The 15,079-nt window shown below is 38.1% G+C and overlaps 1 protein-coding gene across 18 annotated transcripts in view; it reads left to right on the forward strand.

Moving 5' to 3' along the window:
- LOC5576021 (very low-density lipoprotein receptor) overlaps positions 1-15,079 on the forward strand; it is a 1,100,036-nt gene that overhangs the window by 683,421 nt on the left and 401,536 nt on the right. The gene's annotated exons all lie outside the window — the stretch shown is intronic.

A 15,079-nucleotide genomic window follows, 5' to 3' on the forward strand; every position in this document is an offset into this window, starting at 1 on the left:
TTTGCGCACCGCATGTGTGTGCAAGAGCATACAGTACCGTCTCGGTTACAACCTTCCGCTGGTAGATCGCACCATTTGCGCAGTTGAGGGTGAAACCAATGAGAACGGCAAGCACAGCCAGTCATGGGCATAGTCAGGATTTCCCAGGCCAGTAATTTTGCCCTGCAATCTGGAATAGTTCTCAATTTTTGTTGTACACGACCGTTGGATTATGTAAGGATTAGAATGAAATTACTCCATGAAATCTTCCAGAATAATTTTAACTGCGCATTATCCAGAAATTACTCCCAAATTTCAACAGATCCCTCAAGGAGATAAGTTAGTTAGTTGTATTTATTTGAGACACAAAACCTCAAGAAGTTTGTCAAAGTATTCCTTCAAGTAATCTGAGAGAAACTTACCGTTTTGTCTCAAATTCCGAACAGACTCATATTCCGAACACTCGGTTTTTGTATGGCGATTGGGTTGAAATGTTTCACTGAAATATGTCATAAAATTACAATGAAATAGTAGTCAATTGCAATTAAATTTTAACGTCTTTCAATCTATTTTATACATCGGGAATAGTTATGAGTCTGTAGTTCGAGACCAGTAAAACTAGCTCAGATAAATTTATTTGCAAAATTATTAATCTGAATACGATTTATTCGCGGTGTTCGGAATTTGAATCAAGGTGTTCGGAATATGAGACAGAATGAACACAGTGTTCGGCATTTGAAGCAAAATGTTGTTCCATACTTTTACGTTAAAACAATATTAAACAAGTTTAAATTAACAATTTTATCGGCACACCCAACAGCTAACAGTTAGGCTTTGCGGAGAAATCAAAATGTTTACAAATATCAGCTAATTTATGCCCACCAGATGCATTTGAAGTCACTGTTGGCCTTAAGTGTTCGGAATATGAGTCAGAACGGTACTCAGGAATTTATCTCTAGTCTTTGTTGGTGATGCGCGATAATTACTACTATAGCTTGGTTCATTAGGATTTATCGATTTAGGCAAATTTTCGAAATCGAAAAACTGCATAGTCTACCATTTGTGACTAAATGTGCCTAAACAAAACCCTGCAGAATTTAAAAATTCTTAAAAAATCGTTTAGCTACACGGCAAGCAACTTGAAGTTTAGTATTGGAAAATGATTTATTTAGTATAGCGAAACGGAGACTTTCCAAATTTAAAAGAACAAGGTGCTTTGAGGACATACTAAAAATTCTCTCCCTAGCTGATAATTTAGAGCAGTGAACATTTCGTTAGAAAACAAATTTCTAGTAGCTCTTCAAATAAACGAGTTATAAATTTTGGAAGGACCGTCTTCCGCATCATCGCCCACTGGATGGAGCTGCCAAGTAGTTGTTGAAACTAGTATCATTTCAATGTTAAATATTATTGTGATTTTCACTAGATAGATGAACGGTGTCTTCAGCAAAGTTGTTACTTAGCTTAAGGACTACGGGTTGGCGATTCGGTTGAAATGTTTCATCGAAATATGTCAACTAATTACAAGGAAATGGCAGTCAATTGCGATTAAATTTTAACGTACCTATCCAATATATTTTATATCGCGGGAGTAGCCATGATTCTCCAGTTTGAGACCAGTAAAACAAGCTCAGATAAATTTATTTGCGAAATAATTAAGTTGAATACGATTTATTCATGCTGTTCGGAATTTGAATCAAGGTGTTCGGAATATGAGACAGAATCAACACAGTGTTCGGCATTTGAATCAAAATGTTGTTGCATACTTTTACGTAAAAACAATACTAAACAAGTTTAAATAAACAATTTTTTCGGTACACCCAACAGCTAACAGTTAGACTTTGCGAAACAATTAAAATTTTCACAAATATCAGCTGATTTATATCATTCAGATGCATTTGAAGTCACTGTTGGCCTTAAGTGTTCGGAATATGAGTCAAAACGGTATGCTGGAATCTCAAGATCCTGATCATTTAGAAAGGACGATTTATTTGACAAGTTTGTTCAGGTTTAAAATTGCTATCAATTAAACATTTTGGAATCCAAGATGGCGGCCTAGAAAACAAGATGCCGACTCCCGGTTCATGAAAATTATTTTATCTCAAGATCCTGATCATTTATTTTGTCCAGGTTGAAAATTGCTTTCATTTGAACATTTTGGAAACCAAGATGGCGGCCTAGAAAACAAGATGGTGACTTCCGATTTATAAAAATTATTGTATCTCAAGATCCTGATCATGTAGAAGCATGGCTTCTTCTGCAAGTTTGTCTAGGTTGAAAATTGATTTCAATTGATGATTTAAGAATCCAAGATGGCGGCCTAGAAAACAAGATGGCGACATCCGATCCATGAAAATAATTGTATCTCACAATCCTGATCATTTAGAAGCAGGATTTTATCTGCAAATTCGTCCAGGTTGAAAATTGCTTTCAGTTGATTATTTTGAAAACCAAGATGGCGGCCTAGAAAAAAAAATGGCGACTTCCGGATCATGGACATCATTGTATCCTAAGATCCTGATCATTTAGAAGCATGATTTTTTCTTCATGTTCGTCCAGGTTAAAACTTGATTTGAATTGATGATTTAAGAATCCAAGATGGCAGCCTAGAAAACAAAATGGCGACTTACGGTCCATGAAAATAATTGTATCTCACAATCCTGATCAATTAGAAGCATGATTTCTTCTGCGAGTTCAATATGGCGGCCTAGAAAACAAGATAGTGACTTTCGATTCATGAAAATCGTTGGAAATCTATGCATAAAGTACCTTCTTCTATTTCATTTTGAAAGGTTCCGTTTCCCCATACTAAATAAATCTTTTTCTTCAAGTCGCTTGCCGAGTTGTTAATTTTTTTATAATTTTTAAATTTTGCGGGATTTTGTTTGAGCCCATTTGCTACCATTTGTGACTATGCGGTTTTTCGATTTCGAAAATTTGCCAAAATCGACACGGCCTATTGGTTTATTTCCAAAGATTTGGTTCACTAATATCATTCATGTAGATATATTTTTAGGGAATAATTTCAAGTTTTTTTTTTATCTCATTAAGTTTTCTTCTCGTGTTATCCTCTTCTTTATACCGTTCCATTCCATTAATGAAACAGAGCTTGCTTCTCAGACCAGTGTTCTCATTAACCATGAGTTTTCTTTACAAATTGGCTATTTTCCCAAATGTATATCTTGTAGCAAGCACGAATGTACTTGTATATCATCTATGACTCCTGGTAACTGTAATAAAACTCTGATATATATTCTATGAATTCTATCAAAAATTCCTCTATTGATCACTTTCCTGTAGATTTATAAAAATTATTCCAGAGTTCCCTGCCAAAATCCTTCCGAATTTGCCTTTTGATTTTTTTTTTCAAAATAACTTCAGAGATTCATATTAAAATTTGTCTAAGCTTTTCAAAAATCACAAAAATAATTTCCTCAGAAGGTCTCCTTCAAATTCCTGTAAGCATAATCCAAAGAGTGTTTCTAGAAACTTATTGCGGAGAGAAGAGAACCTTGGAATTATTCATTTTCGAAAGCTTGTCAACTATATTATAACACAGAATTCTATTTTTTAGTTCATAGTTTCTAGTTTTTTTCAAGTTACTGGTTTATAGTTTCTAACTTCAAGTTTCAAGTTTATAGTTTCTAGTATCAAATTTTAAGTTTCTATTTTCTAGTCTCTATTTTTTAGTGTCCAGTTTCCAGTTTCTTGTTTCTAATTTCTAATTTCTAGTTTCTAGTTTCTAGTTTCTAGTTTCTAGTTTCTACTTTATGGTTTCCAGTTTTCAGTTTCCCAAAAATCTTTGAAAAGTCACCCAGAAATTTGTTGAGGAATTTCTTTTAGAATAAGTATAATTTTTCTCCACAAACTCTATCAAAGATTGGTAGAGGAATTCTTCTAAAAATATTTTTGGCAATGATTTGTAGTAGTCCGCAATTTTTAATTTCAAGAAATTTGCTTTCGATTCCGTTAATTATTTTTTGGGAAATTCTTTGAAAATTTTCATGGATAAATATCAGTAAAACTAATACTCTGAAATTATTTCCTAAGTAGTTTTGGAAGTATTCCTGTTTGAATATTTAAAAAAAATGATGGATTTATTCTTGAAGAAATCTGTGTGGTATGTTTGAACATATAAGTCTAGTTGAATAACAGAATTATTTACTAAATGACCCTTTGAAAATTGCTGAAATCCCTGTAAGTTTCTTTGAGAAAATTTTGAGTAAATCCTTAAGCGAAGTACAAGAAGAATTCTTAGCTTAAATTCTTGAAGAAACCTACAGTGAAATCCAAAAGAATTGCCTGGGAATTTTCGAGCAGTAAACAAATGTAATGCATGAAGAAATTCATAGTAAAGTATCCAAGAAGTAATGATTGGGAAAATATTAAGACATTGCGGAAATTCCAATTATCCGAGATATTATATTATCCAAACAGCCTTTAAAAGCATTCTGTGAGAAATTCTTACGATAAAATCTAAAACATGCTCAATACAAATATCTGTTTAAGAACACCTGTAGTTTTTGATGAAATTAAGAAAGGAACAATGGAAAAACTCTGAGGGCATTATAGGGCATCTCTACCTGCCTGGGAATGTTATTGAAATGCATGATGAATACTTCAAAAACTTGTGAGATGATTTCTTTAACTGAAGCCGATTACACCTTCAGAAGAAATCCAGCATCTCACAATTTTAACTATAGGGTGTCAAAGTTATATAAAATACAGGTTTCATCAATGTTTACATAAAATTATTTCAATGATTTGCTCATTTTTTCAGTGATCCAATTTCAGTGAACTTCAATTTTCTATAAAGGATAAAGTTTGATTAAAATTGCAAGTCTAAATTTCAATCCAATATTTTTTTCTCTCTGAGTGCTACTCATGAGCCACTCAGAATCCTGCTCAGGATTCTCTCAGAATCTTGCTCAGGATTCTCTCAGAATCCTGCTCAGGAGCCTCTCAGAATCGTGCTCATAACTCTCTCAGAATCGTGCTCATAACTCTCTCAGAATCCTGGTCGGTATTCTCTTAGAACTTTGCTAAGGATTCTCTCAAAATCCTGCTCAGGATTCTCTCAGAACCCTATTCTCCCAGAATCCTGCTCAAGAGCCTCTCAGAATCATGCTCAGGATTCTCTCAGAATCCTGCTCAGGAGCCTCTCAGAATCGTGCTCATAAGTCTCTCAGAATTCTGGTCAGGATTCTCTCAGAATCCTGCTCAGGATTCTCTCAAAATCTTGTTCAGGATTCTCTCAAAATCCTGCTCAGGATTCTCTCAGAATCCTGCTCAGGAGCCTCTCAGAATCGTGCTCATAACTCTCTCATAATCGTGCTCATAACTCTCTCAGAATCCTGGTCGGTATTCTCTTAGAACTTTGCTAAGGATTCTCTCAAAATCCTGCTCAGGATTCTCTCAGAACCCTATTCTCCCAGAATCCTGCTCAAGAGCCTCTCAGAATCATGCTCAGGATTCTCTCAGAATCCTGCTCAGGAGCCTCTCAGAATCGTGCTCATAAGTCTCTCAGAATTCTGGTCAGGATTCTCTCAGAATCCTGCTCAGGATTCTCTCAAAATCTTGCTCAGGATTCTCTCAAAATCCTGCTCAGGATTCTCTCAGAATCCTGCTCAGTAGCCTCTCAGAATCGTGCTCATAACTCTCTCAGAATCGAGCTCATAACTCTCTCAGAATCCTGGTCGGTATTCTCTTAGAACTTTGCTAGGGATTCTCTCAGAATCCTGCTCAGGATTCTCTCAAAATCTTGCTCAGGATTCTCTCAAAATCCTGCTCAGGATTCTCTCAGAATCCTGCTCAGGAGCCTCTCAGAATCGTGCTCATAACTCTCTCAGAATCGTGCTCATAACTCTCTCAGAATCCTGGTCAGGATTCTCTCAGAATGCTGCTCAGGATTCTCTCAGAATCCTGCTCAGGATTCTCTCAGAATCCTGCTCAGGATTCTCTCAGAATGCTGCTCAGGATTCTCTCAGAATCCTGCTTAGTATTCTCTCAGAATCCTCCTCAGGAGCCTCTCAGAATCCTGCACACGAGCCTCTCCGAATCCTGTTCAAGAGCCTCTCAAAATCCTGCTGCGGATTCTCTCAGAATCCTGCTCATAATTCTCTCAGAATCCTGCTCAGGATATTCTCAGGATTCTCTCAAAATCCTGCTCAGGAGCCTCTCCGAATCCTGCTCAAGAGCCTCTCAGAATCCTGCTCAGGAGCCTTTCAGAATCCTGCTCAGGAGTCTCTCAGAATCCTGCGCAGGATTCTCTAAAAATCCTTATCTTGATTCGCTCAGACTCCTGCTCAGGAGCCTCTCAGAATCCTACTCAGGGTTCTCTCAGAATCCTGCTCAGGAGCCTCTCAGAATCGTGCTCAGGATTTTCTCAGAATCCTGCTCAGGATTCTCTCAGAATCTTGCTCAGGATTCTCCCAGAATCCTACTCAGGATTTTCTTAGAACTCTGCTAAGGATTCTCTCAGAACCCTATTCCAAATTCTCCCAGAATCCTGCTCAAGAGCCTCTCAGAATCATGCTCAAGATTATCTCAAAATCCTGCTGCGGATTCTCTCAGAATCCTGCTCAGGATTCTCTCAGAATCCTGCTCAGGATATGCTCAGGATTCTCTCAAAATCCTGCTGCAGATTCTCTCAGAATCCTGCTCAGGATTCTTTCAGAATTCTCTCCGAATTCTGCTCAGGATTCTCTCAGAATCCTGCTCAGGAGCCTCTCAGAATCGTGCTTATAACTCTCTCAGAATCCTGGTCAGGATTCTCTCAGAATCCTGCTCAGGATATTCTCAGGATTCTCTCAAAATCCTGCACAGGAGCCTCTCCGAATCCTGCTCAAGAGCTTCTCAGAATCCTGCTCAGGTTTCTCTCAGAATCCTGCGCAGGATTCTCTAAAAATCCTGCTCTTGATTCGCTCAAAATCTTGCAAAAGATTCTCTCAGAGTCCTGCTTAGGATTCTTTGAGAATCCTGCTCAGGATTCGCTCAAAATCCTGCTTAGGATTCTCTCAGAATCCTGCTCAGGAGCCTCTCAGAATCCTGCTCAGGAGCCTCTCAGAATCCTACTCAGGGTTCTCTCAGAATCCTGCTCAGATTTCTCTCAAAACCCTGCTCAGGGGCCTCTCAGAATCCTGCTCAGAAGCCTTTCAGAATCCTGCTCGACTTAGGACTCAGAATCCTGTTAAGGATTCTCTCAGAATCCTGCTCATTTTTCTCTCAAAATCCTGCTCAAGAGCCTCTAAGAATCCTGCTCAGGAGCCTCTCAGAATCCTGCTCAGAATTCTCTCAGAATCCTGCTCAGGAGCCTCTCAGAATCTTGCTCAGGATTTTCTCGGAATCCTGCTCAGGATTCTCTCAGAATCCTGCTACAGATTCTCTCAGAATCCTGCTCAGGATTCTTTTGAAATCGTACTCAGCATTTTCTCAGAACCCTATTCAGTATTCTCAGATCGCAATTCAAGATCTTTCAGAATGATGGGCAGAATTCCCCCGGAATCCTCTTATGAATTCTCTAAGAATTATATCAGCATGCCTGCAGTATCCATACAAAATTCTTCGAAATTCATGGAAAAAAAACAGGATTAATGAATTAATGAACAAGGGAACCGGCTGCCCCTTTCTGGCTACGTTCTGGCCAGTCATACGTATGCATGCACCTTATTGTGCAAAATATGGAAGAACGATCCGGAACAGAATCAACAGTCTCTCTGGTTTTGCACCCTTACCGCCGGTTTGAAGACGACGACAAAAGCACACTACATTACCCTACTGACTGATGGTAAAACGGTTTTGTTTGTTGTAAGCAAGTTCACTACCACCCCTCTCTGCCCCCCATTCTTAGGGTTTGAGTTTGTTAGTCTTTAACTGCGTATCCGGCGATTGGGTAGAGAGGGCTCAGGGGTGCAACAAGAACGGTGCCACAATGTGGGTGTGAGAGCATCATGATTGGCAGAATAAAGCCCTGGTTCTCGTCCTGGGTCTCGTAAGGACGGAAATAGACTTCAGCAGCATCATATGGAACCGAAGCGTAGCGTTGCGATGTGTGTGAACTTGTTGTTTCCTACAGCCCCCTCCCTCCCTAGAGTCGAGGTAGGCTCGTAGATGCTTTCGTCGAGAGCGGAAATTTGAAATATGCATGGAGATATTTATGGTATTTTGTTTAGTAATTTATTGCTTCAATTATTTACTCGACTCTTGGCCGAATGTAAGGCTGGACTTTTGCGCAAGAAGCGTTTCCTTTGGGCAGTAGGCTGAATTAGAAGAACTATTCGTTCAATGATGCCATCCAGTAGGCTCTGAACTGAGCCCGAACTAAACAAAGCAGTCTCTCTGTGTCAACGGCCGGATCCTCAGACATGGGTTGCTTAGTTTCGAGAGGTGATTTATTGGTTCTTGGAGTTGTTTGGTCAGGAGGATCAACGAGAGGTATTTGTTGGAAGGAGTTGTCTCGAGTGGGAGCACATGGGACAGCATCAGTGTAGACCCTAGTTAAAATCGTTGCTTGACATATTTCCTTTCGATGAAATAATTTCATTGGTTGAAAATAAACAATTGCCTTGATTTGGCGTTGATCGATCGTAATTGAATTTTTGAATCTGTTGACAGAGGAATGTTCATGTAGTGTAATTTATTTACTGCCAACTTGATGAGTGGAACTTCGGAGCATGTGTTTTGTTCAAATATCTTGGAAAGAATAACTTCAAAATCGTTAAAAGAATTTCCTTTCAAAATCTTTGGAAGGATTTTCATCGAAATCCTTGAAAGATTTCCCTAAAAATCCTTGTTGTTTCCATTAAAATCTCTGCAAAGGATTTTCTTCGAAATCCTGGTAAGGATTTCCTGAGATGTTCTTGAAAGAATTTCCTTTGAAATCTTTTTAAGGATTCCCTTGGATTAGAATTCCATTCAATTTCGATTCGATTTCGATTCGATTTCGATTCGATTTCGATTCGATTTCGATTCGATTTCGATTCGATTTCGATTCGATTTCGATTCGATTTCGATTCGATTTCGATTCGATTTCGATTCGATTTCGATTCGATTTCGATTCGATTTCGATTCGATTTCGATTCGATTTCGATTCGATTTCGATTCGATTTCGATTCGATTTCGATTCGATTTCGATTCGATTTCGATTCTGACTAACTAACTGACAGACAGCGGTTACTCACACGTGTCAGCTCTTTTTAAATTATAGAACAAGATCCAGATCTTTCATTTCAATCACACAAATGGATTCATTTTCCCATACTTGTCCGTTGGTTGCATTTTCCAATCTAGACGGTAAAACATCCAAAAGAGCTTCCGTTAAGCTTCCACATATTTCGACCGTCCCGTTCAAGTGCAAATCAAGCGAACCACAACAAGCACACCTATCCAAGATGATGGCGTCCGTAAGCCTATTCCGAAACCGTACATGGAAAAACAGTCGGCGGTATGACGTGTGCAACATAAATATTTAATCTGATTCTCGTTCGAGCTTCCGTTTTCGTTGGCAGCTCGAATTTTGCGGTTTTCCATCCTGAAGCAGACAGCAGCCGTGTGTTTTCATCCTTTCTATCTTTAGCAATGTACTGAATAGCCCCGTTTGGTATGGAAGCCTTCCATCTCTGCGGATTAAGAGTAGTTCAACGGGGAAAAATGCTAATTGGTGTACTTTTTTCTGGTTTTTCTTTGCAGGTTGGTTGATTGACTTTTGAAGGATTATTGCCGAACAACCTGGAATGGATGCCAGAACGAAAAAAAAAAACAAGAAGTACTTGTTCGGATTCAGGTATTTTTAGGATTGATATAACTCTAACGAGTGAAGATGTGAATTTCAAATGTATGTAGTTGGAAAATTTCTATCAATTTTGAAGAAATATTCGATCTTAAGATTCTGCATTGGAAATGCTTGAAATCATCTTAATGATGAGTATAGTTCTTATTTTTAATCAGGGCTTTTTTAAGCAAAATCCTGCAATTTATGAAACCGTTAAATACTTTTCTCATAATATTAATCTCTCAGCAACCTTCTAAGCATTCTCTCACCATTCTTTTGATGACTTTCTCAGAATCCTATTCAGGATTCTCACAGCATTCTGTTATGGAATCTGTCAGAATCCTGTTCAGGATTCTCTTCGAATCTTGTTTGAGATTTTATCAATATTCTGTTCATGATTTTCTATGAATCCTGTTCAGGATTCTCTCAGAATTCCATTCATAATTTTCTCAAAATCTTGCTCAGCATTCTCTTAAAATTCTGCTCAAGATTCTTTCAGAATTCTTTCAGAAGAATTCGATCAGAATCTTGTTCAGGGTTCTTCCAGAATCCTGTTCAGGGTTCTCTTGGATCCTGTTCAGGGATCTCTCAGAACCCTGTTCAGAATTCTCTCAGAATCTTGTTCAAGATTCTCTCAGAATCCTGTTCAAGATTCTCACAGAATCTTGCTCTCAGAATCCTGCCCAAGATTCTCTCGAAATCCAGCCCGAGATTCTTTCAGGATTCAGAGCAGGATTCCCACAGAATCCTGCTAAGATTTTCACAGTATCCTGTCCAGGTTCTCTTAGAATCCTGTTCAGGGTTCTCTTAGAATCCTGTTCAGGGTTCTCTTAGAATCCTGTTCAGGGTTCTCTCAAAATCTTGTTCAAGATTCTATAAGAATCCTGTTCAGGGCTCTCTCATCTTCCTTCTCAGGATTTACTCAGAATCCATTTCAGGATTCTCTCAGAATTCTTTTTAGGATTCTCTCTAAATGCTGTTCAAGAATCTCTCTAAATTCTGCACAGGACTTTCAAAATCTTGCTCAGGATAATCCAGAGCCACGGTGCTCCCCTGACCGTTATTATCAGAAAAAAATCTCCATGAAATCTGTGCTCACCAGTCATTTTCTTTAGCTATGTTGCATGCCTGGGCAAAATTTCAAAAAAATCGTAGGGCCCGTTTCGGAGTTACGCCTTTTTGATTGTAGAAGTCCACAAATTCAAAGGAAATCTGAGGTATTTCAACGGATTTTCATTGGCCGGGATAATCAGAAGTAATAAACCATCAAATTTTGGTTCAAAGTAAATGTTTTTTAGTTATTTGTAACATCTGGGCAAAGTTTTGAATAAGAAGATCATCGAGATTTTGAGTTTCGCCCTTTTTGAAGTGTAACTATTAAAATCACCAATTTCAAATAGATTAATTAGGCATTCTAATACCGGTAAGCATGTTCAAATGTTTTCAATGACACATTGCACTCACATGCCGTCAAAATCATTTACAATTGACCAATTTTGCATAGGCTCAAGCGATATCAAGCATTACGGAGTCAATTTTATATTGTTATTAGTAGTCATAAAATATTGTATTAACCCAAATAGCTGCCCCGGCTGTTCTGGCTAACTTCGTACTGCCCCAGAACTTAAACATCAATTGCTGAGTAATGCACTATTGGCCAAATTGTGGCACTCTAGATCATTAGCAATACTTTTGTAATCATTTATAGCATACTTTACAACAATTAGATTTTTCACAAATCTTTAAATACCCGGTCTTTTCGATCTCACAAACACGTAAGAGTCTTAGATCCTGGAATACAATAGTGAAAGAAATGATTGAATCAATCAACCCATTCTCAAGCCAACTCGTGAAGAGTAAGCATCAATACTTGAAATACGTGTAAGAAAAGTAAGAAATATTCGGTATTGTTTGGATTCATTGATTTTAAAATCATAACGCTTGCAGATCTTAAATTCACATGGCTTCCGTAAACATCAACACTCAAATCAAACCTCTATTGAAAAGACTCCACCCCATAACTCCGAGTTTCATTTCCCCGAATATCATTTACCCGAAAGTCATCACGATAAACTCCCCAGTATGCTGAATGCTATTGTCGCGATAATGGAATTCAAAGTAAAGCCATTCTAGGAACTGGAACTCGAGGTTATGCTCTTCAGTTTCATGATATTCGGAGTAATGGAATTGAGAGGGGTATAATTTTAAAAAATATTAAACCTCCAGTTTTTGTTACCGGAAAATCTTTAATAAGTCTGTGGTCGAGTTGGTTACCTGCTAATCTATCTACCATAATCCTACACAAATTGATGATTTATCTGTAAACATCCATTATTTTCATCACAAACTGTGCCTGTGAAGTAAAGACTCACGCGCTGCTATAATAAGTGAAGAAAAACGAAAACAAATCATACTTTGCTTAACAAACCTTTCATAGGTGACAAAGACAAACATCTTAAATTAAGCTCTGTAAGTACTACGATTTTGAATTCCATTATATTCCAATAAATTCCATTATAATAACGGATAATCTATACTTTGCATTTTTTTTTCATTTTGTATCGTTGCCTCTACATCGTTAATTTCATTTAATTCCGTACCCTGCTACTCATAACCGAAAACTCAAGTCCGAAAGTATTTTTGACGTCAAATTGCGCTTCGATATACAACATGAATTACATGTTAAATAATCTGAATCGTGAGTTCATTGCTTCAACTATCCAGAATATTGATGAATAAAAACTAATTTGATTACATGATAAAATTGGCTCCGTAATGCCTCATATCGCTTGAGCCTATGAAAAATCAGTCCATTGTGCAAGACTTTGACGCCATGTAGGTGCAATGTGTATTAGAATGCCTAATTAATCTCTTTGAAATTGGTGATTCTAAAGATACACTTCAAAAAGGGCGTAACTCAAAACTTCGACGATTTTCTCATTCGAAACTTCACCCAGAGGTTACAAGTGACTTAAAACACTTACTTTGAACCAGTTTATTACTTCTGATTATCACGACCAATAAAAATCCGTTGAAATACATCACATTTCCTTTGAATTTGTGAATTTATACAATCGAAAAGGCGTAACTTCAAAACGGGCCCTACGATTTTTTTTTTTTTGAAATTTTGCCCAGGCATGCAGCATAGCTATAGAAAACGACTGGTGAGCACAGATTTCATGGAGATTTTTTTCTGATAATAACGGTCAGGGGAGCACCGTGAGAGCAGGATTATGTCAAAATCTTGGGCACGATTCTGAGAGAATCCTGGGTAGGATTCTAAAAGAATCTTGGACAGCATTTTGAGAGAATCCTGGGCAGGACTCTACGAAAATCCTGAGCAGAATTCTGGGAGAATCCTGAGCAGGATTCTGAGAGAATCATAAGCAGGATTTTGAGCAGGATTCTTAGCAGGATTCTGAAAGGATTCTCAGCAGGATTCTAAGAAAATACTGGGCAGGATTTTCAAAGCATCCTGATCAGCATTCTGAGAGAATCCTTAGCAGAATTCTGAGAGAATCTGAGCAGGGTTCTGAGAAATTTCTGGGCAGGATTCTAAGAAAATCCTGGGCAGAATTCAGAGTAATTCATGAGAAGGATTCTGCGAGAATTTGGGCATGGTTCGGATAGAATCTAGAGCAGGAATCTGAGAGATTCCTGGACAAAATTCTGTGAGAATCTTGGGTAGGATTCTAACAGAATCCTGAGCATGATTCTGAGAGAATTTCGAGCAGGATTCTGAGAGAATCCTGGGCAGGATTTTGAGAAAATCCTGGGCAGAATTCAGATAAATTCCCGAGGAATTATGGGCAGGATTTTGAGAGAATCCAAAGCAGGATTCTGAGAGAATCCTGAGCAGGATTCTGTGAAAGTCTTGGGCAGGATTCTATGAAAACCTTAGGCAGGATTCTGAGAGAATTCTACACAGGATTTTGAGAGAACCATGGGCAGGATTCTGAGAGAATCCTGAGAGAATTCTGAGCAGAATTCTGAGATAATCCTTAATATGATTCTGAGAGAATCCTGAGAAGCATTGTGAGCAGGATTCTGAGAGAATCCTGACCATGATTCTGAGAGATTTTTTAGCAGGATTATGAGCAGGATTCTGAGAGAATCCAGAGCAGAATTCTGTGAGAATCCTGGGCAGGATTTCGAAAGAATCCTGGGAAGGATTCGCTCAGAATTCTCTCAGAATCCTGCTCAGGATTCTCTTAAAATCCTGCTCAGGATTCTCTCAGGATCCTACTAAGGATTATTTCCGATTCCGATTATTTCCGATTCCAGCTCAGGATTTTTTCAGAATTCTGTTCAGTTTTTTTCTCAGAATCCTTCTTAAAATATTCTCAGAATCCTGCTCAGAGTTCTGCTCAGTATTTTTTCAGAATTCTGCTAAGGTTTCTTTCAGAATCCGACTTAAGATTCTCTCAGAATACTGCTAAAGACTCTCTCTGAATCTTACCCAGGATTTTCTTTGAATCCTGCCTAAGATTCTATCAGAATCCTGCTCAGGATTCTAACAGAATCTTGCTCAGAATTCTCTCAGAATCTTGCTCAGGATTTCCTTCGAATATTATGAAGGATTCTCTCATAATCCTGCTCAGAATTCTCTCCGAATCTTGCTCAGAATTCTATTAGATTTCTACTCAGGATTCTCTCAGAATCGTGTTCAGGATTCTCTCAGAATTTTGCACAAAATTCTCTCAGAACTCTCTCAGTATTCTGCACAAGATTCTTTCCGTATCCTGCCTCAGAATCTCTCAGGAGTCTGCTCGAAATTCTCTCAGATTCCTGCTCAGAATTTGCTCAGAAAACTGCTCAGGATTCTTGCAGAATTTTGCTAAAAATTATCTAAGAATCCTGTTCAAGATTCTCTCAGAATTGCACTCGGGATCTTTCAGCATCCTATTCTCCCAGAATCCTGCTCAGGATTTTCATATGTTCCTGCTCAAGATTCTCTCAGAATATTGCCCAGAATTCTCCAAGAAATCTGCTGAGGATTCTTACACAATCCTGCTCAGGATTTGTTCAGTATTCTGCTAGGTATTCTTTCAAAAAACTACTTAGAATTCTATAAGAAAACTGCTCAGGATTCTCTCAGAATCTTGCTCAAAATTATCTCTGAATCTTGCGCAGGGTTCTCTTAGAGTCTTACTCAAGATTCTCTTAGAATCCTTTACGGGGTTCGCTCAGAATCCTTTTTATTATTCTTTCAGAATCCTGCTCATAATTCTCCCAGAATCTTTCTTGGGATTCCCCCAAAATCATGTTCAAGGTTATTTCGTAATCTTTCTTCGGATTTAGATTCTCTTAGAATCCTGCTCACGATTCTCT

The sequence above is a fragment of the Aedes aegypti genome, chromosome 3 (assembly GCF_002204515.2).
Source record: "Aedes aegypti strain LVP_AGWG chromosome 3, AaegL5.0 Primary Assembly, whole genome shotgun sequence".
NCBI classification, from domain to species: Eukaryota; Metazoa; Arthropoda; class Insecta; order Diptera; family Culicidae; genus Aedes; species Aedes aegypti.